The sequence below is a fragment of the Coptis chinensis genome, chromosome 3, assembly GCF_015680905.1.
Source record: "Coptis chinensis isolate HL-2020 chromosome 3, ASM1568090v1, whole genome shotgun sequence".
In the NCBI taxonomy this organism is placed as follows: Eukaryota; Viridiplantae; Streptophyta; class Magnoliopsida; order Ranunculales; family Ranunculaceae; genus Coptis; species Coptis chinensis.
Genome location: NC_141458.1, coordinates 14,779,475 through 14,805,578, shown reverse-complemented (window position 1 = coordinate 14,805,578; position 26,104 = coordinate 14,779,475). Strand labels below are relative to the sequence as shown.

Sequence of the window (26,104 nt, the reverse complement as noted above, 5' to 3'; positions counted from 1 at the left end):
AAGAAAAGAAAAAGAAAACTTGGGTTTTGATTGATTTCTTATGATGAATAGGAGTTAAACTTAGTTTAAATTTAATACTTACCAAGGGATTAGAGTTTTAATTGGCTTGGGAAGTTCAAGTGTGTGAAGCAAGTTGTGGATCATAGCTCACACACTATGGATCAACTTGGTAATAAACACTTTAAGTCCATTTGACTATAGTTAATCTAGATGATTAATCTAAAAACTAGTTAATTAGATTAGAATAATCTTAGATTAGTTTTAAGTTTGAGCCCTTGAAGGCAAAGTTGTATAAATTATCAAAAACCCAACTTGTGGGCTTTTTAAGTGGGCCTTTATTTGTAACTTAAAATAGGGTAAAACTCGAAAGGTTGGGCCTGATTCTCAGATCAGGCGCCAACTGACATCGTCTTCTCTTCAAGCAGCGTGTAAGCATGGCTTGAGAGGTAAATTCTAAACCTCCTCGAAGCCCAAGTAAGAGGATACTTGTGTGTTTAAGCATGCTTATGTGATTGTTTAAAATTTACTTTTCGCACTGCAATTTACATTCACGCATAAAGCTGAACCCGAGCCATAACAACCATTGGGAAATCATTGCCCAATGTAGGTAAAGTGGACGTTAACTACACCATAATAGGCTATTTGCAACGGAAAAAAACCGTTGCTAATAATTTTCGCAACGCTTTTTAAGCGTTGCAAATATGGCGTGGGTAAAGTATTGAAAATTTTTACAACGCTTATTTGCAATAATGATTTGTAAAGTTTTTTATAACTATATCGTACACAAATTTAAAACCTTTGCAACAGTTTTTTGATTTCACCAACACTTTTTAAACGTTAGTAATTTGTTAAAAATATTACCCACGGTTCTTAACCGTTGCAAAATTGTTAGTTAATTTAAAAATCATTTGTAACGGTTATAAATTATTGCTGATAAAAAAAAAAATCTCATATTTTGTAACGAGACCAGCTAAACCTACAAAAAATGAATGGCATCCACAATTTTGTGTCACTGAATACCCATAAAAATGAAAAATTAAATAACCACATGTTAAGAATAGATATGCAAATTCAGACAAAAATTAAATAACCACATGTTAAGAATAGATATGCAAATTAAACAAAAGAGATAAACTAGACAGACCACACTTGATATGTCAATTGCACTTGATAGTAAAACCGCTACCAACACCAACAACTCGAGGTTGTGGAACTTGCATAGGAGGAGGTGGCTGACCTCGGCCTTGATATCATGTAGGAAGAGCTCCAAATTGAGGTGGTGCTGCCATTCCACCTTGTGGGCTGTACCCACCATGTCCTTGAGGAGCCAGCGTATCCTCCTCGGCCCCCTTGCTGAGTTGAAAAGGGGCACCGCCTTGAGGGCCACCAGCATATCCTCCTCGGCCTCCTTGCTGAGGTCCTCCCTAAGGGCCACCACTGTATCTTTCTCGGCCCCCCTGTTGAGGTTGAGAAGGTCCCCAAACCTCTTCCACCTTGTTGCTCTGTACCACGACCACCTCCTTGCTGGAGTGGTGGATACTGTTGGTGCACTGGTGGTCCTTGACGTTCACCACCACTCGAGGGCGGTGCTTGGGCACCACCACATCCACCACTGCTCGAGGATTGTTCCTCCGAGCTCTCCTCACCACCAGTATCCTCAGTCCTCTTCTTTCTCACCATGATTGCTGCACAAAATCAACAAATTAAAATTCACAATGTGTATAGCCTCAATGGCTCAGCTACATTTAATCGCCAACTCGTTCATGATTTAGTTCCCTTATATCTTTTATCACAAATTATAATACCAAAACCAACCTAGAAAATTCTCCAAATAAAACAAAACTCCTCCCTGTAATTTATATCGGTAATTTAAGCTAACGTGGTCAAGTCAAATGGGCTGAAGGCCCATTATTAAGGAGGGCCCAATTTGGTAAAAGAAAAATGATATATAAACAGAAAACAAATTCAGTCCGACCACTCTGAGAGAGTCTTCCTTCCAAAAACGAAATTAGGGCTCATCTCTCTCTATCTCTATATTAGTAAGTTCCACATCATTTATTTTTGTGGAGGTCAGGGAAATGGCCCTGCTTCCAAGAGATTAAAGGTCACATCAAAGAAGACGCAGTGAAAACAATAGAAATTTAAAAGAGGCACATGGAGATGTTGTAAGAATTTAGAAAGGAGTAGTTGCTCACCTTTTGTTATAATCACATTCATGAAGGATCTTGTAATGCTATTAATTATGTCCGAGCCCCAAGCAAAGTACTTTTTTATCCATTCATGAGATGAGCTTGTTTCAGTAAGGTGGTCTGAGTATTGTCTACCTCTTGCTGAAATTTGATTCTCGGAACTTGAAGTTTTCGCAGAATTCCAATCTTGAAATCTGAATAAATGCAACCAAGAAAATAAGGTCTCTTACTTCGGAAAAAACATAGAAGTGGTTATGCTAATAAATAAATTCTTTTAACAAAAGACACTATCAAATTAATGTGAGTAGGAAAGTTCACCGTTCCTTATAAACAGAACATATAAAAGAAGCCCGCAATCGAAATAGCAAAATACGTCATAAGGGAAATAAATTTAATGCGCACTCTTCGGAGTCTTATGTTCACCTCCAATGAATCCAATTTAAGTTTGAAATGTCAACATGAGGTAAAATTGGGTGGAGGTGAAAATACTTCTAACAGAGTACAACAAACTCTTTTTTCTCAATTTTGTAGCAACTAGATGAGAAACAAGGATAGATCATAAATTAAAATCATATAGAAACATAATAATAGGAAGTAAACAGAAACACTTTTTGAAAGAATGTGCATAACCATGACTTTTCACAATAATTAAACCTTCTGAAGAATAAAAAGTTTCCCACATATTTTCTAACTGCTAAGAGTGCTTCCAGAAAAGTTTTCACTGACATTGAGATCAAATGGCTGCTCAACCTTAACAAAAATTGACATCATTACAAGGCAATTTTTTTATTGTGAGCGATTTGGGATCAAAATGCGCGTTCTGATGTAGTAACTAGAAATCAGTCAATTAAGTCATGAGCTCATGTGCTTTGGTATTTCACATCTGTTTCATGTGTTAAGTGAAAAAACATAGCTTTATCAGTCCATAAAATAATATTTGAATGCAATCCTAAGCTTACATACACGACGTCTTGCCTACTCAAACACAAATATGGAACAGACTTAAACACATTATGCAATGACAATTGGAAAGTACCAGAGACACCAGAAAAAGTGTTTATACTTTTTGACCCTGGATGTAAATGGAACATTGCCTATATTGGTATTGTAGCTCCTAAGTATATACTTATGCTTCAATCAAAACACTTTCAAATTGGCAGGCCATACCCAAATTTCTGGATTACTAAACTATCTTAATGTCTACAGTAAAACAAAGATGAGAAGGCTTACTATGGAGAGGTTACTCAATAAGGACGTGCCGAAACTGTCGGCATGTGGTGAGGTTCAACACTCAACAGGGCTCTTATGAGGAAGTGGCTTAATGTGTTAGAGAGGAAACTGGCGACTCCTGATTTTGTTTAATCTAAACAATGTATTCAATTATGTGAACTAGAGTTAAAGGGTTAATACTTAAATAGTATACAATACTTAACTCCCTCCTATATGCTTGTGAAAGAAATTTTCCACAGAACTTCAAATTAGAGTCTGATGTTTGGCAATACTTATGGAGTTACTGAAAAGTGGAAAATGTTGTCAACATAGGCTATAACACCCTCGTGCATCTTCAGATGATGAGAATATATGAACTGAATGCCTAGCAAGATTATATCGAGTAATCACATAATGAATAAGAAAACCGTCAATAGGAAAATGTTAACCTATATCTGTATAATATATTAATATAACGTTATGATTGACCTCAAGACCGCAACTAATAAAGTCCTTCCAAGATTTTTTAGATGATATGAAAGAAATGATTTACAACATAATGAAATCAGGAAACATTACTTCTACAATAGCACTAGTAACTTGCAATTGAAATGTGTATTCACATCTACTACATAAGTGGTATGTATAATGTCTGCAGAAAATAACTCACCTCACAGACTTCTGTTCCTGGTGACTCGTGATTTTATCTTCCTTGTGGTAAAAGATCCCAGCACAGTTCAAGCTTAGTGCACCTCAAAACGGTAAACAGAGAGCTACCTTGTTACAAACTTCGTTAGCTGTCATTAGTACTGCTGCCACCAACCCCTAAAAGACCAACTTAAACATAAAGCTTCTCTCAAAATCACCACATGAAAGATAGGGTATGGTGAATCGCGATACATTAGTATACAAGAGTTACCTTGCATGTGATAAGCAGCTTTCCATGGAATTATCGACGATAAATAAATAAATATAAATAAAATAAAAAATAGTAGGTTTCTGTGGGAATGGGTGGAGGAAATTAATAGCATGAATAATACACAATGATTTAGCCAGACGGACAAAGTATGTAATAACGTTTTGCAAGCCAAATTTGCATATTATACACAATCAATGTGAACTAAGGAAATCATGGGCAGCAAATATAACATATCCAATATAAGGCCCTTCAAAAGTAAAGTTTCACAATTTATTTCTACAAGCATTGTTAAGATGAGAGAAGGAGAAAAAAAAAAAAAAAAAAAAAAAGGTTAGTTGGCAGAGGCGGCTGACGAAACTAAGTGGGTGAAGGAGAAAGTTGGCTCATTTGGAACTGTCTAGTATTTTTTTTTTCTAAGTGTGTTTAGTGTTGGGATTATTTTAGACGGGATTTTTTTGTTCTTTTGATGGCACGTAGCCACGTATGGGATGGAAGTGTTTGTAGAAAGCAGGAGTCTGAACGTGGGCTCACTGGGGTGTGTTTGTGTATCTAAGTAGTTATTTTTTAGTGGAGTTGTGGCGCAGACCGAAAACTAAATGAGGTCATTTAAGATGGTGACATAAAGTGCGGGAGTATGTAACTATTTTGGGAGAATAGTCACAAATAATCTTCAATACATGAATTTTTTCCAAGAAAAAAATATTTGTGACGATTCTAGATCCGACAGTCACAAAAAGCATTTCAAAATAGTCACAAAAGCCCTTTTCTGCCATTTGTGACCGTTTCGAACAGAACAACCACAAATAATATTTTAAAACAGTCACAAAAGCCCTTTTTTCTACTAGTGTTCAGACGATTGTTTATGTAGTTCTTCCAGAAAAAGAATTGTTGCCTATGGGTTAATTCCTAATAGCCCCAAATAAGAAAATATAATGTTCAGACAACAACCATATTTGATTTAATGGCCATTTGCATCACTTTAAACAAATGAACATTTTAATATTTCGGTCATAAATACCTCTAAAAATAATTAAATGCCTAACAGCCTAAATACTTCTTGATTAGAAATATGCAGCTTTTCCATATCTTTACAGAAGTTTTTCCTTGCCGCTTATCTCTTTTGTTTTTTTCATTCTAACCTCACTAGAATATGAAAAGACTCAACTGATTTAGGTTCAGGGTTTAACAAACACGCATGAAAGTCCAACCAGAAGATGCATGAGGTTCAGGGTGTAACAAACACACATGAATTACAACCAGTATATTAGTCAAGATCCTAATTGAGCGTCTAGCTGATCAACCAATACCATAAAGGAATATAAACACATTTCCAAGAAAGAGAAGAATGTAACCTTGCTCCCTGGATGCGCAATGGCATTGCGGAAGTTTGCATTTTGTTGTTGACTAATAGAGCTGGTGATAGATGTTGAATTTCACCACAGAAGGTCTCACCAACATATCAATTAAAGACATAATCACTTCAAACATAATAAGCAAGTTCTAAAGTAGTGGTCAGACTACATAAACCAATATCAATTTCCCAGTTATGAATATATAACTAAAAAGTCACACTAGTTTTTTTTTTATGAACTATTTGCATCAACCAATAAAACACTTCACACTCACAGAATAGATCTGTTGAATGGGGAAGTATATCATAGACGACGTTTGAATGAAGAACAGATCTGTTGAATGAAGAACTTTGACTCCAGATTCTGTGTTCAATCAGTTATTTTCCCGCTAGTACATAAATCTGCTTGAACACAACTCCGAGTTTTTTGTTTCCCATCATCTCTTCCAAAACTCTGTCATCTTGGATGCTCAGTGGGACTTTCTGTTTATTGCCATGAATCCATGATCTTCAGCATTTGAGAAAACCAATTCCGACAAAAGATCCTTTGAAGCAAATTGAAGCAAGAAAATTATCCAAATTCAGTATCGGCAAAAATAAAAATCGTACCTTTGAAACAAGAAATTTGGAGCAGTATCAAGCCAAGCAAGATTGAAATAGTATTAACCCAAGTGAGCGAGAGAGAGAAAAGGGTACCGGCAGTGAAAGAGGGAGGAGACCTAAGAGTGCAGCGGCGGTGAGAGAGAGGAGAGAGACTAAAGTTTATCTTTTATATTTCGACCGAAATAATAGAGCGCGATTTTTTTTGGTTTCCCTCTTTCGCAAAATTTCTAAAATTTTGATTTGTAACACTTCTCAAACGCTTTTTAAGTGTTAGAAATTAATTCATGAAATTCACTAGAATTAAAACAACACTTAACAACATTACTAACGCTTATATAGCGTTGGCAACTTGCTAACGATAAATAACCGTTGCAAAGCAAAAAAGGTCGGTGTTGCAAATATCCTATTATGGTATCGCATTGCTTGATTCTTGAAAGCCCTAGACCAAAAAAATTAATTAAAATCAATCAACTAGTGCCCAAGTAGTCACGCTCCTTCAGAAAAGGGCAAAAGTTTAGCCATGAGGATTTAGAGTAATCAGTTACCAGATTTCGGTGGACTAACTACCTTCCTCACTCCCCTCTCCCAGATTTATTGTGAGTGAGATTCTTGGTAGCACACCACTTGGTGAAATGACTGGCTACTCTTCTAAGACATGTAGTAGAGCTATCCTAGTCTCGCGCTCAATTGTTCCCCTGAATAGGGTATAGTAAATTATAGACAAAAGCAAATATTTTCAAAAAAAAAAAAAAAAAAAAAAGAATTTCTACTGTTTGTGCATTATCATTGATTGAGCATTCATGTCTTATCAATATGCATTGCAACTATCATGGAATTACAATGCAAACCCAAAACCTTATTCTTTTTGCGGTAGTCCTTATCGCTGGTTATTCCATTGTCTATCATATACCGAATTTGAGTATACTATGGGAATCTTTACGATTACTAACCTCAATTTTCAAACTTCCCTAGTATCCCATACACTCAAAAGTTTTCTAATCATGTTGAAAATTCATAGAGTTCCACCATAAATAGTCAACCACCATTCATATATCCAAACGGTCAGTTAGAGTATGGTTTCACCCAAAGCCTATTACCATTCACATCACCATCCATATCAAATTCATGTGGAAAAATATCATCAGCTCCAGAATGAATATTATTGGTTTTTTTTTTTTATTGAACTGCCTATTTACAAGATTAAAAAAAATAAAGCAGTAATTTCATGATTTCTGATTTTGCTTTCATTAAATAAATCCAAGTGCAATGTTAATAATCATCTACTATAGTGAGAAAAAACGATTACCACTATGAGAGGGCTGATAGGGTTATATACTAAAAGCATTACTTTTGTATTAACTTTAATTCTTTATATTTTGAATGAGAATCATATGGGCAAATGTCATGCATATTATATATGTGTTATTAGTTATATGCATGTGTCTAATACTTTATGTTGTAGATGATATGGTGTGAACACACAGAAGATCATATCATCAGTACCTCATAAAGTATAAGTAATCGTTTACAACCTAGATGAATTTGGACAAACCATTGGTACGGTTGTAGTATAATATGATATTAGTCTATCTTGACTATAGGATTACACTAGTACACTTTGTGTGTATTGAACATGACCAAGTGAGGTTGTTTCTCTTTATACTGACTATATAAGAGAACAAACGCCTATGTTATTATGGATGCTTGTCCTCCTAATCTGGATATAATAACGGGCACTTACATGCATTGTACATTGCTTTAAATCATCAATGAGTGAGATTCATTTGTGAATCAACAAACTCGATGGTTTGGGTAATGACATTGTATGTAAGGTGTGTTGTTGATTATAGAAGGAATCCGTGTCCTGTAAGAAGTTGGGTTGATGATGTCCCCTTGAGGAGCTCAAAAAGATTGTCATGTAAACCCTGCAGGTGGATTTATTCCGACATGATAATGAGGTTGAGTGGTACTACTCAAGGACATAAGAAGTTGATTAATGTAGTTGTCATTAAATTGACTTAATCAACGTACATTTGATATCTTAAACACGGGGAGATCAACGAGCATATAATATGGAGCCCATAAATGCTGACACGTAATTTGGGATTAGGGCAATAGTGTAACAATGGCCTTTAGTGGAATAAGCCATTTGTTGACGGACTTGGGTCGTGTGTTCGGGGCGAACATGGGAAGCCTAAGCCCGTCAGGAGGCCCAACCCTAATTTCTCCTCATGGTCCCTGTTGTAGCCTATAAATAGAATACTCTTTCTCTCTGGCCAAAATTCACTATTCACTAGTTCTGAAAAAGAGGCAAGAAAAGTATATCTGAATTTGTTTATGATCTTGAGAGAAAGAAGGGGGTTGGTAGATCGTTGTCCACACAACGTCCAATCTATTCTAAAGGAATACAATAGAAGATCAAGAGGTTGATTTTGGATTTCATAAAGCTTGGATTCTCAGAGTTATCTAAACCGGATCTAAAAGGTATGTTCTCTATCCAAATTGTGAGAACCCATTAATTCCGCTGCGCGTGGTTCTCGCGGTTTGTAGAAATTTTGCATTCTGAATAACAGTTCCTACAAGGGCATAGAGAATGGCCCCCAAATATCACAATGAATTAATTTAGAAGGACGAGAGTCATATTGACGCACATGGAAAGCAGCGGAATCAATAGAAGGAACCATATATAACAACATTTATTTCTTGTTGTTTCTCTTCTTGGCGGACTAGAAAATAAATCCGTTGGATGGTTGGAAATGGATCCATTAAAAGTATTTGATTGCGGGTAGCAGAGAAGCGACCATGAAGTCCTTGGAGGAACTCCATTGCACGATCTTGATGGTAATGTTCAATAATGGTCTTACCATAACCACAAACACATAGGGGGAACAGTAACAGTAGAGTTAAGTTCATCCCATAAAGATTTTAATTGAGTAAACTAAACCGATACAGTAGAACCGTCCTGTTTGAGAGCGGAGATTAATTGCTTGAGTTGATAAATCTTTGGTGAGTTTGATTGTGAGAAGCCTTCCTTGAGATCTTCCCATATTTTTGTAGTAGTTTCGGCATAAAGAATGCTATGACGAATATCCATTGACACAGAATTCAGTATCCAACTACTAACAAGGTTATTGCATCGAGCCCAATTCGGGACATCTTTCTCTTCAGACGATTTCTTGAGTGTGCCATCAACAAAGCCAAGCTTATTTTTTGCTCGCATGGCCATGCTAATAACACGAGACCAAGTGCCATATTTGTCACCGAAGAGGACTGGAGAGACCAAAACTGCTGTTGGATTATCGGAATGATGCATGGAAAAAGGGTCCAAAATGGAGTTTGCATTGGGGATTACCGAAGTGGAACTTGGAGTGGAAGGTGAAGCCATTTGTTTGTTTTTTTTGGTTAGAAATCTGATACCATATAGAATCAAGAATTGATTTGGTTGGTTTCCTTAAGAAGACCAAGAAGAAAAGATTTATTTATAGATCATTTACATGTATTACAAGGAAGTAAATTTGAAATTTGAATATACAACTATACAAAGATATAACCCACAATCAAGGAACCTAAAATAAAGGAAATCCTATGTTATTCTCTCCATACAACTATTACATATGTGGAGATAAAATCTATCCTAACTAAGAATCTATAAGTATAGAAATTCTTAATATGTGGAATTGAAGACTTTATATGGTATGTTGCATAGATATGCATATACAATATCTTTAGATAAATCATGTTCTGAACAATGCTCCTTGGATCATTAGAGGACGTGTAATGTCCTTCAAAGCTTGGGCACAAGATAAGCCACCAGAAAAGATGGATTTCTTTTCCATGCCTTTTTGGATTCAAATCTTTTGTATTCCCTTTGAAAGATTCACAGCGGATACGGGTAAATCTTTGGGAGCTTCAGTTGGAGAAGTTCAAGTTGTTGATCCAGAACAACATTATGATATGATGGTGCTTACATGAGGGTACGAGTTATTCTCCATGATAACAAACCCCTTCCCATCCCATGCATGCTGAAACACAAGATCAGTACAACAATGTCTTATCTTTTCTAATCAAAATTGAAAGATTGGAGTTGTTCTGCTTTGAATGTGGAAGATCGGGTCATGAAAAAACTGCTTATAGTGCAAAGGAATCTATCAGCTAGGCAAAAAATATGATCAACAAGAGACGATATATATTCAAGTTGGTTGAAAGGTGGCGTTTCCAAAAAATTGTTGAAGTCTGCCACCAACTGCCAGCTGCAACAAAGCAAAACTCATACGGGAGCACACAATCACAAGCACTCTAATTTGTCAACATGTGGCACAGCTGCCTTAGCAATCAAGGAAGTGCCTGCAAAAGAGATCTTTCAAGCAAGGAACTAAATTTCGGAAAATTTCGTGAAAATTTCACAAAATTTTTCGTTTTCAGTGGGCACCGAAACATTTTGGACCATACATTTTATGTTTGCAAGTTTTCAAAGTTTTTTCGCGAAAATTTCGGTATTTTTTCGATTTCGTTCATTATATATATTGATATGCAGTGTTTCATGAAATTTAGAGAAAATTTCAAAATGGTAGCAAGTGTAATAATATTTTAAATAGAGGTTAGTTTTGTCAATTTAGTATTTAGTATTTACTAGTTACTAAACATTAAAGCCCTATTAATTTTCTCAAACATTTACTTAGCTATCCAAATATTTGAGAGACTCATCACTTCACCTTGGTAAGTGTGTATCCTCCCTCCAATCCCTCCATTTTGATTTCCTTTTGTTTTCTAAACATTTAATTATTGAAATATGTAATATATGTGTATTTGAGAGGATTGTTAATTTTGAGATAAGGAGTTGCTTATATGCCATTTTGGTCATTTTTGGTGGATAGACATTTAAATTTGAAAGTATAGTTGGTGCCCATATTTTTAATTTTTGTTAATGTATTCACATATTTTCTCTTACTTTCTTGAAAATTTCTTGAAAATTTCAATATTTTCGTTTTCTGTGGTAACCAAAAGAGTGACTGAAAACAAAATTTAGTTCCTTGCTCTCAGGCCTAGACAATCAAACCCAAACCCAAGTGGGCGGGATAATGTATTAATGACTCTCGAGGACAGATCGGGGGAAAAAGTAACACTCATAACTAATTTTTTTTAATCACTCACAAGGACCAGATAGATGAAAGGTCAAGTATATGTACCCTTGAAACAAAATTAAAAATGGCTCGGGTAGATGAAATGTCAAGTATACCCCTGACACGAAATAATAAACTGCCTGACCCAACCAAACTGACCCAGTGTATATGGTATGTACAATCATTGTTCATACCTCAACATAATGTGTGGTCAGTAATAAGTATGAACAATTATTGTTCACACCTATTGGAGTATGAACAATCATTGTTCTATGAACATGAATCATTGTTCATACCTCGAACAATCACTATTCATATATATCAACATGAGCTGATACGAACAATGATTGTTCACACCTATTGGAGTATGAACAATCATTGTTCTATGAACATGAATCATTGTTCATACCTCGAACAATCACTATTCATATATATCAACATGAGCTGATACGAACAATGATTGTTCATACATTTTTTTTTTTTTTTTTTTTGGGGAGGTTTATATGAACACTTTATTGTTCATACCTATTTGGGATATAAACAAACACTCATTGTTCATACCTCAACATGAGTATGAACAATCACTATTTATATGAATACTCATTGTTCATACCTATTTGGGGTATGAACAATCACTACTCATATGAACACGAACTCATTGTTCATACCTATTTTGGGTATGACCAATCATTATTCATACCTCAAATAATCACTGTTCATACATTAATATGAGCTATGAATAATCATTGTTCATACCTCAACATAATGTATGGTCAGTAGGAACACCTATTGGAGTAGTATGAACAATCAATCACAATTCATACCTTAATATGAGTTATGATGAACAATCACTGTTCATAAGAACAATCACTGTTCATACCTATTTGGGGTATGAACAATCACTGTTCATAAGTTCATACTTCAACATAATATATGATCAATAAGAACACATATTGAAGTATGAACAATCATTGTTCATGCATATTTGGGGTATGAGCAATTATTGTTTATATCTTAATATGAGTTATAAACAATAATTGTTCATGCATCAACATAGTGTATGAAGTATGTTCACCTATTTGGTACCAAAACAACAAAAATGGTAAAATCAAAAAATATTTATTTCAAATCTGGGTTATTTGTCCTTACGTGTTATTTTCACCCGAAAATTGTCCTTGAGAGCGATTAAAAAAACACTAGTTCTGAGAGTGATTTTCACCTGAAAATGGGCCTAGGGACCAATTTCTTGCCAGCAAATTTCTTCCAAGCCACGTCGCAAACAAAAATGCTCATGCCACTCCTAAGAGTGCCATATCGAACTTAGATGTTCATTTGATGAATGTAGACTTAACCGATGGTAGTAATGGCTCAATGGTGTATTGTCAAAATCCTCACGTACAATCAACAGTTGCTGAGATGCAGGTTGAAGAAGCATGTCAAGTTTCTCTCATTACTACTGATCAAGAGCCTATATATGTCAGCTCCCTCTATCCAAACCCCAAGTGAAACCTAGGGGCCATTTGTTTTTGCCTCTTATAAGACCTTGATGTCTTATAACCTCTTATAAGATGTGGCCCCAGTGATTTTGGACATTTTTTTGGTTTGTTTTTTGCCTCTTATAAAAAGCTCCAATTCTATAAGTACCAAAATTGGATCTACTTCAATTCTTTAAGTCTTATAACTTGAAAAATGACTAAAATACCCCCGTCCACAAACCCTAACCTCATTTCTCTCTTCTTCCATTTTCATTATCTTCTTCTCCAAATAACTCCATTGCCCTAGCCGCTACCACCACCAAACTATTAAAAGCCCCACTACCACTACCGCCACTACCATCACCATCATCACCTCCACCACCACTACCACCGTACTATTAAGACTATCACCACCACCACCACAGTGCCATTAAGACCACCACCACTTCCACTACCACCACCACCACTACCATCACTACCACCGTGATATTAAGACCAATATCATCACCTCCACTACCACCACCACCACCACTACCACCGTACTATTAAGACTATCACCGTACACCACCACCATTGTGCTATTAAGACATCCACCACTTCCACTACCACCACCACCACCACCACCACCATGCTATTAAGACCACTACCACCACCACCGCCAATTAAGGTAGTTTCCTAAAATCGATATTCTAATTATCAAAATTGATTTAAAATCGAAAATCAAACTATACGCTTGTTTCAAATTAATCTATTCAAGTTAAATGTGATGTAAAGTAGGGTTATATTTGTCAAATAACCATCTATAGGATGTCGTGTATTTGCTTTTTCTATTTTTACAAGTGCTTATAAAAGGAACTTAAAATGAAAAAGAAACCACTTTATAAGACCATCTTATAAGACCTCTTATAGCACATAGTTTTATAAGACCCTCTTATAACTTAACCCAAAAAAACAAATAGCCCCTAGTCGCCAAGTAATCATCCATTCTTGGACCTAACCTTTTCCAAATCCATTTCTTTGGACAACCCAATACCCACAGACAAGAATATTAACACTCAACAGTCAAACTCCAGTTCCCAAACAAAAAACTCTTCATCTGCTCTAAACAAACCCCCACACTCTTTTAAAAGGATCCCGAGAACTATGGCCTCTAGTTCCCATACAAACCCCACTGCCAACTCCACACCTAGCTCTACCCTGTCATACTTTTCTTTCAACTCCAAAAAGCATCCCCGCGAAGAGGATGCTGATGATCAAGAAGAAATCCTTGCGCTCTCTCCTCTATTTAAAAAGAGGATTAAATTACTTTATGATTTTGAAGCTGCAGTTGGTACAAATATGGTTGTCGATATCACACCCACTGAAAACAGTATGGAAAATCATCAAATTGATGATCATGGCATTGCTAGATGTATTGTTGATGTTGCATGTCAAGACATGGCTAGTTGGCTACCACAAGTATGCTGAACTGCTCATCCCTACCGATCACTAGGTAACTCAACCTTTCATAGACTAGCTCCCGCTCATTTTACTCGTTTGAACACCCTATATATTTTTTTCTCTGTTGATCTTCTCACTATTAACAACTTGTCAACAAATTTTAATTACCCAAATCCATGGCTTCCTCCTCTTCAGCATTACAGATTTGCTTTTGGAATTTCAAAGGGAGTAAAAAGCCATCTACATCATTTAACTATATTCTAAAGCAGCATAGCATTCATAAGTTTGACATTTGCTTCACCATGGAGACAAAAGAAAACCTGCATGCAAGTAAAATTAAAACTTCCTATCTTCCTTTTAACAAAAAATTGTTAATACCCGCTAATGGTCTTGTGGAATGGACGTACCAACATGCAAATTTTGTTTTCATCCCAAAATATCATTCATGCAGGCCATTTCTATTGGAGTTATCCATCACAAGAGGATGAAAAAGAAAGAAGTTCAATTCTGCATGAAAAGGTCTGAGCGCACGCACTTAGATTGGGCTAAACCCAAGGCGCGCCCACACCCTTGGTACTGGAAGTCACGAATAGGTTGTTGAGGGCGCACACGCTCGACATTGGCCTTGTCGAGAGCGCGCCCGCGCCCATGTCTATAATTATGGTTTCTAATTCGCTATAATAACCGCGAATTTGGTTTTTGGTATAAAAACCTAAAACAAGGTTTTGGAAAACATAACACAAAGAAAAACCCAATTTTAAGAGCAATCAAGATTGAGAGAAAACATTTGCAGAGAGAAAAGCCTGTAAAGAGAGAGGAGTGATCTAATAAAGTGAGAGACTGAAAGAAGTGATTGTAATCTTCCTTCCCAATTTATAAAAGGATTAGCTCTTGTGGAAGTAGGCACTATTGGCCGAACCATGGTACATCTTTGTGTAGTAGTATGTTTGTTCTTCTCTTTACATTATTATTCGTTGTTGATAGTTGTTTAGAGAGTTGAGCATGCTAGCTAGGTTGTAGTTGATATTTAGAATTTGTCTGGAGTAGAAGTGTTTCATATTATAAGTTATCTGTGTAGTGGGGATCGATTGGTATCGGTGTTATTCCCCAATAAGTGGTATCAGAGTCAGGTTAGATTAATCTAGGGTGTTATCCAAATTTTGCTCGGAAGGTGTTTGACGAAATTCCTGATAAAAGATTTGAGTTTAAATAACTTGTAGAGATGGACCACTCCGTAAATACTCGCATGACTAGTTTGAATAGAGCTAACTACACTATTTGGAAAGCTAAGATGAAAAACTTGCTATATTGCACGGACTTGACACAACCCATTGAAAATGGGGGAGAAAAACCGACAGCGATTCCTTTGGCTGAGTGGACTAAGCTTGATAGAAAAGCAATAGGGTACATTCGACAATGGATTGATGACAGTGTCTTCCACCATGTATCCCAAGAGACTACTGCTTTTGTCTTGTGAAAGAAACTCGAAGACCTCTATGAGAGGAAGTCGGCCGGAAACAAAGTGTTGCTCATTAAGAAGTTTGCCAACACGAAGTACAAAAAAGGTTCTTCAATGTCTGAGCATCTTAATGAAGTACAGAATACCATCAATTAGTTGTATTTGATGAAGATTGATATGGGAGACGAAGTTGAGGCTTTGTTCCTATTAAACTCTCTACCCGACAATTGGGAGACGTTAGCAATTTCTCTTAACAGAGCCGCTAAGGATGGAGTTATTTCCATGGAGATGGCTATCGGGGAATTGTTGAATGAGGAGACAAGAAGGGTTCAAGAAGCAGCTCCTCCCACTCAGAGATACTTGTCACAGAGAAGCGGGGGAGAGGTAAACGCAGAAAACCATCTCATTCTAGAGGTGATGACAGAAGCAAATCTAGGGGTGAAGCTAGAACTCCTAAGGTAGAGAGGCAATGTTACTATTGTGCCACCAAGGGTCACTTCAGGTATAAGTGCAGAACACTGAAGAGGGATGAGAAAAATAACTATATACATTAAGACATGGTGAAGAGAAACGAAAACACAAGCAGAGATACTACCGCACTAGTAGACGGTGATCTAGTGGGAATTGTGTCAGATTGTGGTGTGTGCTGTCTTAGTACCTCATGCCAGAATACAGAGTGGGTGATAGATACAGGAGCATCTTATCACGTCACACAGCACAGGGGATTCTTCACTATCTACAGCTGTGGTGAATTTGGTGAAGTAAAGATGGGTAACATTGGAGTCTCAAAGATTGTAGGCATTGGTGATGTTCATGTAGAAACCAATGTCGGCTACACCTTGACACTCAAGGATGTAAGACAAGTCCCTGATATTCGGCTAAGCCTAATTTCCGCTGGAAAGTTAGATGATGATGACTTTCTAAACTCGTTTGGTAACGGGGTATGAAAACTGAGCAGAGGTTCCATTGTAGTAGCCAAAGGGAAGAAAACTTACTCTCTTTACAAGACACAGGCTAGTTTGTGTAAAGCAGAAGTAAATGCGACAGAAATAAATACGGCAGAAGATGAAGAAGCTTCCTCCAAACTATGGCACAAAAGACTGTGTCATATGGGTGAAAAAGGCATGGAAGTTATTGCCAAGCAAAAGTCCTTGCCAGACATCAAAGACACACATTTAAATAGATGCACTCATTGTTTGGTAGGAAAGCAACATAGGGTGTTTTTCCAAAGATTCCCATCTCACAGAAAGGACAATGTCCTTCAACTAGTTCACACTGACTTATGTGGTCCTATGAAAGTAAAGTCCCACGGGGGAGCTTTGTACTTCTTGACTCTCATTGATGATGCGTCACCAAAGATATGGGCATATAGTCTGAAGACCAAGGATGAAGTACTTGGCGTGTTCAAGACTTTCTATAGCATCACTACACCACAATGGGCATTTTGTAACACAGCAAAATTTTCATTTGTAACACATATATCCATCATTGCCTACCTAACGGACATAACTGTTAGGTTCTATTGTATTCGTTAGTATATCTCAATTTATTTTTCCAATTACTATTAAAATATCATTTTATTGTTTGGTAACAATTGTGTCCGTTAGGAACAAATAAAAAACAACTCGCATAAAGTGCAAAAGGGTATATACGGAACTAACAGAAGAGACATCCTACCTATATTAATATCTGTTTCTCCTAATATGCTCATAGAGAGCCACGTTAGCATTATTTTTAAAAAAAATCCCTACTTAAAGAATAATTACTATATTGATTACCAAATTAGCCTTATTATGGGTGTGTTTAGCAATTTATAAAAAACCCTTTTGGTATTTTCATATGATTAGGAAATAAAAAACCAAATACACGCCCTTATTTGAGTTAGACGTCAGGGGTAATTCAGTAGTTAACCACCGAAAATAGAAACAACCTTTCCAAATGCTCCAAACTAAAAAATGAACATAGCGGCCACATCTATCAAATCTCTATCTCCAATCTTTCTGAAGAAGAAGAAGAAGAGATTGCTTCAAGGCCCATTGCTTTCTGTGAATACCTATCCTTATGTTTTTTATATTTGATTCCTTCCCTCTCATTTGATCTTCTGAAATTGGTAAGATTACTTTGTTCTTCTTCAATCATATGATTACCTTGAGGGATTAGTAGTTTGTTGTGTTCATGAACAAATATTCAATTCTGTTGGGTTTGTAATTTTGTATTATCGTTTTCTTATTCCTTAATATTGTCTTCCAGAGTGGTGGTGCACCAATTGCTTCAAGTACCGAACCTGTATTAGAAAACTTGTCAGCTTCGTATTTAAAAGATGTTGAGAATTTAGTGGCAGCAAATTCTTATGTCGTTGGGTCTGGAGCACGCGACACTCCTTCAGAGGCTTCAACTATGAATACATCATCTCTTGCAGGTATTAGTATATGTCTCTTGAGTCTTAAATGATGACCATTTTAACTTCTAACAAGACTGTGACTAGATTTATATCCGTTATTACAATCATTAAGTGTGAATGTGTGATTGCCCTATGAATATGCTTTAGTTTACTTGAAAATGGGGAAAAAAAACGTACATTTGTGTTTTTATTTTCTTATTTTTTGGTGAAAGATTTTTTTTTTAAAATATATATATATGAATGCAGATTAAGAACTTAAACTCTATTATCTGAAATCATCGTCTCCCTCAATTCATCAATCTTCTCAAATTATCTACCTTCACCGGATTCGAAAATGGCCATTTCTAGCGAGGTGTTTTTCAGGTGAGATTTATCGCTCTTTTACAGATTTCAGGTAATTATTGTCGAATTCCTCGAGTATTATTGCTCTATTACTGAGTTCCTAGCTTTCTCCATTTTCCACCATTTGCATATCATCTTTGCATAGCGCCTGTTGCTAATTGCTCATTGCATTCGGCATCTGTTTCGTTCTATAGATTTTAAACTTACCATGTATCGTTTGAGTGAATTAAGACGGCAGGCTCACCGCCATAAACAATGATAGAAACTTGGAAAGTATATCCAAACACTTTTTCTTATAACACCTACATGTACAGATTAATTGAGTTTCTCTTGGATTTCAATTTTTTTTTTGGTCAACTTACATGTACTTTGGCAATGGTTTCAATGGAAAATAGTGCACTAGCATCTACTCCAAATTTTTTTAAGATTTTGTAGTTGTTACTCTATGCTTTTTCTGACTTTGATTGCTCTTTCATTTTCTTTTTATATTTCATTCATTTGTATGAAGGATCTATGAAAATTCTCTAAATATTGAATGTTGTACTTGGATTTGGTTTCGAAGATTGTGTGGATTAGAAGTATCAATGGGTACATTCTAATATGCCTTCACAGTTACATCATTTGTACTTACCTAAAAAAAAATGTTGATATTTAAGTCAATCTCATGTTTTTGTATGTTTGATCTTTATTGCTGAACTACTATTAAGTTGTTCTCGATCGTGTTGTTCTGATTTCAGTGTTTGTTCCTTGGTAATGGTATGACCTCCTAAATCGAGTTGCTATACGAAGATGGGGTCAGATACGTGATAGGAATTTAGTCGGTCTATTTAATTAGACTAATCTAACCCTAGTTAAACCGCAAGCGCATAACTATCGTTGAAAATAGTTACGACGGCAAACGGGTCGATCCCACAGGGATTGCTAATTACGACAAACGAGTATTAAAATTATACTTAACTAATTCAGATAATATTCTTTTTATGGAAAATTGAATTAACTACTCACTAAACTATTTAAACTATGAAAACTATAAACTAAATAATTGGGTTTTATCAAATGGGAAGAGAATTCTAGGACTATCGAATCCACCTTAACTTCTGTTTGTATATTTAGAATCAAATTCAATGTTCCAGATTTATACGAGTAGCATTATCGATGAGAATCAACTGCTTTCTCGGAGATATGATCGTGACAACTTTTAACTAAACATGTATCTTCTAAAGTTTCGGCACTACAGATCAAACTTAAAAGATTACTCGTCTTTTTACGGCACGAATAATATCTAAATTTGACGTCAACAATTAAAACAAGCTTAACTAATAGCAACGAATATCAAACTATAAAGTATGCGTGACATACTATATGAAAGATATAAGCTAGCTATCAATATATGAAACTAGAAGAATAAAATAATATTGAACGAACTGGTAATCATTAAATTTAATCTCAATACACAAATAGCAGTCCAGGGCTTCATCTAAGCCCTAGATTTGGGTTTAGTTACACATAACAATATCAATGAAGGGAAAAACGAAATTAAAAGAAGAGATAATCATCGCAAAACCGTAGTCCAGCAGTGGTGTCGTCTTCTCTCAATTCGGTTTGCCCAAGCTTCAATTCTGCTGGCGCTAACTCGAGTTTCTCCTCCCCTAAGATCTGATTTTCTACTTTAATTTGTTTGCTGATCCCCCCTCTATTTTTGGCTTCCCTTTTCTTTATATAGTTCCCTCCACCCGAAATTAGAAGAATCCCATTTGTTTTAGGAAACTTCCGTTTTCCATTTGGTCGGTGGAGAAAAAAAAAGGGGTTGAAGTTCTGTTCGCGAGAATTGAAGAGGAAAAATAGAATGTGGTGATCAGGCGGTCCAGTAGGTAGGCTAAAGGCAAGTTATTGGGTGCGGGTCTATTTAAGTGCACATGGTCTGGTCCTTAATTCTTGGTCCACCCCGTTGCTGGTCATGTGACTACTTAAGCTCATGGGCCATAACTAATTTCGGCCCATAATTTAAACAAACAGATCCACGCCTTTGCTCATGAAGGATCTAAGCTGCCTACTTAAGTTTAGTCTTTATCCGCCTATTCATAACTAGAGCCTTGTTTCTCTGTTACGATCAGGTGCTAATTTAAGGTACCAATTAAGTCCAGATTAACGACTCCATTGGTTTTAAATTCTCATTAGCGAACACAAAGCCAAATCTAATGCACGCAAACAAACCATCACCAGGCATCTCGATCTCCAAAACTGAATAACCAACACCAAGCAACCTAACCACGAACTCATGCACTAACATCCTGAATCTCGATAGTTTCGGCACTTTTAATCAACTCAAATCCAATTCTGCAAAAATCATAAAAAATACGCTAACTAAATCAAACGAATAAATTAAACTAACTAACTAATATAAAATTGAGCGTAAATATATAATATTTATGCACTTATCAATACGTTTAGTGATAGTCATATGTATGCTGCGGTTTTATTATGCTAGCACCTATCTTGCTCTTAGCTTTTATTACAATATGACTACAGGTTTATATTCATTTAAAGCTATTTTTCCCATTAAATTTGGAGTAAATAAGAAATCAAGTGATGGTGCTAAACTTGCACTCACAACTATTATTGGAGTTTTCTTTGGATTTATTGTTGGTATTTCATTCTCATCTCTTTTAGTTATACCAAGGTAATCTAATGTGAATTTCTTTATATCCTCCTCTTTTATCTCAAGGATATATGGAAGGTGATGTTATAGGATGTTATATTAGTTTGCCTTATGGGGATTTGTATTCGCCGAAAGTGCCAGATATGGGGAGGTATAAGGGGCAGAAGTTTCGTGTTTTCTGTTGACCAAAACAAAGATTCAACCAAAGTTGTATCAGGTATGTCATTGGTTAACATAATAATTTTAATTTGAAGAATGTAGGTAGACTTCTACATTGCTTAATATGTTTGAATGTATTTATTTCTCACTCAATGTTCCTTGATCTATTATGCTCCAATAGACTTCTATTTTTGTGTTTGAATTGTAATAGTAGTTGCAGTAGGCTTAATATCAGGGTGAGATGGTTCTGTGGCTGGATCCTTCAAAATTTGATTGTCGAGGCTTCTCATTGTATGGTGCTTTGTATACGCTAGACATGGACAATAAAATATCTCATATGTGATTACATAGGTAGATGCAAACAATCTATATACTGTAGGAACCGTTATTTCAGAATGACTATTTTCTACAAACTGCAAACACCACGCGCAGCGGAATTAATGGGTGTCCACGATTTGTGATTGGAAAACATACCTTTGAATCCAATTTAGATAACTCTGAGAATCCAAGCTTTATCAAATCCGAAATCAACAATCAACCCCTTGATCTTCTGTTGTATTCCTTTAGAATAGATTGGACGTTGTGTGGACAACGATCTACCAACCCCTTTCTTTCTCTCAAGATCATAAACGAATTCAGATCTACTTTTCTTGCCTCTTTTTCAGAACCAGTGAATAGTCAATCTCGGCCAGAGAGAAAGAGTATTCTATTTATAGGCTACAACAGGGACCATGAGGAGAAATTAGGGTTGGGCCTCCTGACGGGCTTGGGCTTCCCATGTTCGCCCCGAACACATGGCCCAAGTCCGTCAACAAATGGCTTATTCCACTAAATGCCATTGTTGCACTACCGCCCTAATCCCAAATTACGTGTTAGCGTTTATGGGCTCCATATTATATGCTCGTTGATCTCTCCGTGTTTAAGATATCGAATGTCCGTTGATTAAGTCAAGTTACTGACAACTACATTAATCAACTTCTTATGTCCTTGAGTAGTACCACTCAACCTCATTATCATGTCGGAATAAATCCACCTGCAGGGTTTACATGACAATCTTTTTAAGCTCCTCAAGGGGACATCATCAACCCGACTTCTTGCGGGACACGGATTCTTTCTATAATCAACATCACACCTTACATACAATGTCATTACCCAATCCATCGAGTTTGTTGATTCACATATGAATCTCACTCATTGATGATTTAAAGCAATGTACAATGCATGCAAGTGCCTGTTATTATATCTGGATTAGGATGACAAGCATCCATAATAACAAAGGTGTTTGTTCTCTTATATAGTCAGTATAAGGAGAAACAACTTCACTTGGTCCTGTTCAATACACACAAAGTGTACTAGTGTAATCCTATAGTCAAGATAGACTAATACCAGATTATACTACAACCGTACTAATGGTTTGTCCAAAACCGTCTAGGTTGTGAACGATTACTTATACTTTATAAGGTACTGATGATATGATCTTCTGTGTGTTCACACCATATCATCTACAACATAAAGTATTAGACTCATGCATATAACTAATAACATATATAATATGCATAACATTTGCCCATATGATTCTCATTCAAAATATAAAGAATTAGAGTTAATACAAAAGTAATGCTTTTAGTATATAACCCTATCATATACGTGTTCCAAGAATTCTTTGTTGGAAACTACAAGTGTTTGTCAAAGATGATTGGCATTGCATTAGTCCTAATCCAGAAGCATTTGTCGTAAACGTTGACGACACATTCATGGTAAATTTATTTAAACATCTATGTATAAACATAATTAGAACCTGTACTATCCTGTTTTTACTATTATTTTGACTAGAGGAGGTTATATATAACATATATTTAGTTGGTTATTTTTGAATTCAAGCTCTATCGAATGAACGGTAGATACAAGAGTAATTTGCAAGCAGTAGTGAACAACGAAACCCAGAGGAGGTCTATAGCACTTATTCATCCCTTTGAAATATGGCTAAAACGAAACATTGTAAACTCACATGTATTAATTAAGTATGATTCTAAATATATTGGCTGCTTGGAGGTTTGTGTACTAAGAGATGGCAGTAGCTAAGCACTTTTGCGATCACATAATAAATAATTAAATATGGTTGATTACAGGAATATGTAATATGCAGGATTCATTAGTCCATTTCAGTCATAGTATTGATGGAAAATAGGTACTAACCAATTATCAGCAAGAACATTTTTTTGGGTTGCTCAACTTGATTACTTACCCAAATTAACAGGCCCGACCATAGGGCAGGTAGCATGGCTAGTCAATTAAATAAAACTGGTTATGGTTGATATCTCCCACGCTCGTCTCTCTCAAGTCTTCAAGCCTCCATCAAACACTATCTCCCTGTCTCCTTTGTCAACTTCGAACCAGGTATGCTTCCTCTCTCTCTCACTCTCCTGATATGCTTTCTCTCTCCTTCTACCCCCAAACCCTAGCTAGTGAATTTCCAATTTTTTTGTTTTAATTGTGCTCCTTGAATTGTTCAAGTTAGGTTATTTGATTTTCTTGTTGATAAATTTGGGGAAATTATGTTTTTTGTGGGAACTGTAACACTAGACTCTAAATTTATTATCCCAATTGGGAAAATTTTGTTTGTTTGTTTGTTTTTTTTGTTTTTTTTTTTTGGTTTGGCTGGGAAAAAGAAACTAGGGCTTTGCTACTTTCACAACTGGATTCATCGATGGTAACATTCATTTTCCATTTCATCAAATTAATAAACAAATAAACGTTTTACTTTTGTTAACACAGGTTTGTTTGACGAAACTGGGAAGCTTTTGGGAATAACAAGTAGTCCAATACAAGTATGGAAGGAAGGAGACTACATTGAGGTTGATACATATAATAAACTTATATTATATTATTTTTTCTCTCTATGTTTTAATATTTATTACATTTCTCACTACTAAAAGAAGGGCTTTTTGTGTCACTTATTTTTTTTGTCTCGTGTCACTTGCTAGAAAAAAGTGACACACACAGTTTTGATGTGTCACTTTTTTATGGAATGAGGGCTGATGTGTTGCTTCTAGGAAAAGTGACACAAGTAATTTTATTTTTTGTGTCCCATTATTTGAACATGACACTAGTGGTTTGCCTTGTTGTGTCACTTCTGGGTGTAAAAAAATCGAAAAGAAAATTGACAAATTATCAAAATAATAAGTGACACTAGTAATTGCTTATGCCCCACGAAATTGAAAGTCGTGATTTGGGCCAAAAAGAATTAACTTACTAAACCTAAAAGTAAAATAACACTTAGCGTTAAAAAAGAAAAAAAAAAATAGAATAAAAAAAAAAGAAAAACTCAGTCTCGCAAAAACAACACTGAAGAGACCTCACCGTTCTTCTTCCCAACTAATTCTCACCGACGTTCTAACACCACGTGCACTCTCCCACCCAGCGGTCTCTCGTCCATCTCTCACTCTCCGTTCTAGTTCCCTTTTCAGCTGGCTCATAGAATCACATACCATGTTCCCCTCTTTCCTTCAGTTCTAAAAGTCAGTTCCGGACAAGAGCTTCATTCACTATTTCGTCCTTTTTATTGAAAGCTCTTATATCTTGCTTTCAAGACTTTCAAATCTACAAAATGTTCATCGATTTTGCCTCCTTGGATATGATTGTGAACAAAATTACATGTAACATCAAATTTGCTTCTCGTCATTAATGTTTGGAACATAGGCACATTTATTCACGTGCTGTGAAGATTATCTCCTTTTTTTCTAATTGCTTTTCATAGGTACTCTCAAGATTGTTTTTTCCTGCATTTATCTTCCTTTCTCACTCAGTTTTCTGCTTTAATCTATTTATCTTTAGGGTTTCACTGCCTTCTTAGAATTCAATTATTAATGGAGCTTGCTGTCTTTTAATAATTTAAAGTAACTTGTATATAATGATGGAAACTCTCTTCTTTTATGATGAACAATCATATAATGACATCTTAAAATACCATCTTTTTTACTTGATTTATAGGATGCTTACCTTCCACAAAGGCTTTTGGACAAATTGATGTTTATATGTGGAGATGGCTCGTGTCACGGGTGTCCCAATTTCTTTCTTGCTTTCAAGAGGTCAAAGCATTAAGGTAAGTGTGTTGGGTTGCTTAACTGGATTAAACTAGGAAATATGATGCTGAGTCAAGCTCATTGATCTTCTGACTCTAAAATTTTGCTTTCAGGTTCTTTCCCAACTCTTGAGGAAAGCTAAGCAGAAGAATCTTGTTATCCCTAGTGTCAAAAAGCAGGGATCTGGAGACAACACATTTGAAGGTGCAATTGTAAGTTTATTTTGTCCATGTTATTGTTTTCAGTACATGGTAGTTTTTTTACAGGGCTCATAGGGCATCGTTTAAGCAAGTTGTGACTTTATGAGCATGATCTAAGGGCTGTGTAGTATTGTATCTTATAGAAATCTCACTCTTTTTTGAACTTTCATAAAGTCACAGACTTTAATTAAATTAGCTGACGAGTTGGCTAAAAGCATAAATGCACTTTGACCCATTGAATTATTTATAATATAGGTTTTGGAGGCCAAGACATGATTCTATGAGAAGCCTATTGCAACATTGGACTTCACATCTTTATATCCGTCCATTATGATGGACTATAATCTATGTTATTGCAATCTGGTGAGTCTTATTTCTTCCATTTGTCCTTATTGCTCATCGCCTTCGCCTCGCCAAAATGGTCAAACTGTTTAGATTTAATAATTAACTCTTATCATTTTCAATTTGAAGATCATAATGTCTGAAGCTCTTTTGC

The 26,104-nt window shown here is 35.9% G+C and overlaps 2 long non-coding RNA genes across 5 annotated transcripts; one reads left to right on the top strand and one right to left on the bottom strand.

The window, feature by feature from the left end:
* Window positions 1–990: 990 nt before the first annotated feature.
* LOC147508135 (uncharacterized) lies at window positions 991–6,499 on the bottom strand. Of its 4 annotated transcripts, XR_015217895.1 has the most exons (6): window positions 6,365–6,490; window positions 5,944–6,213; window positions 5,670–5,764; window positions 4,069–4,223; window positions 2,196–2,383; window positions 991–1,685 (listed from the first exon to the last, which is right to left on the bottom strand). It is a non-coding gene; the product is annotated as an uncharacterized LOC147508135 (long non-coding RNA). The 4 variants fall into 4 exon arrangements; XR_015217892.1 differs by having other exon boundaries at window positions 5,670–6,213; window positions 6,365–6,499; XR_015217894.1 differs by having other exon boundaries at window positions 4,069–4,235; window positions 5,670–6,213.
* An 18,314-nt stretch (window positions 6,500–24,813) lies between these two features.
* On the top strand, window positions 24,814–25,622 carry LOC147508134 (uncharacterized). Its single transcript, XR_015216310.1, has 3 exons — window positions 24,814–25,083; window positions 25,317–25,428; window positions 25,522–25,622. It is a non-coding gene; the product is annotated as an uncharacterized LOC147508134 (long non-coding RNA).
* The last annotated feature ends 482 nt before the right edge of the window (window positions 25,623–26,104 follow it).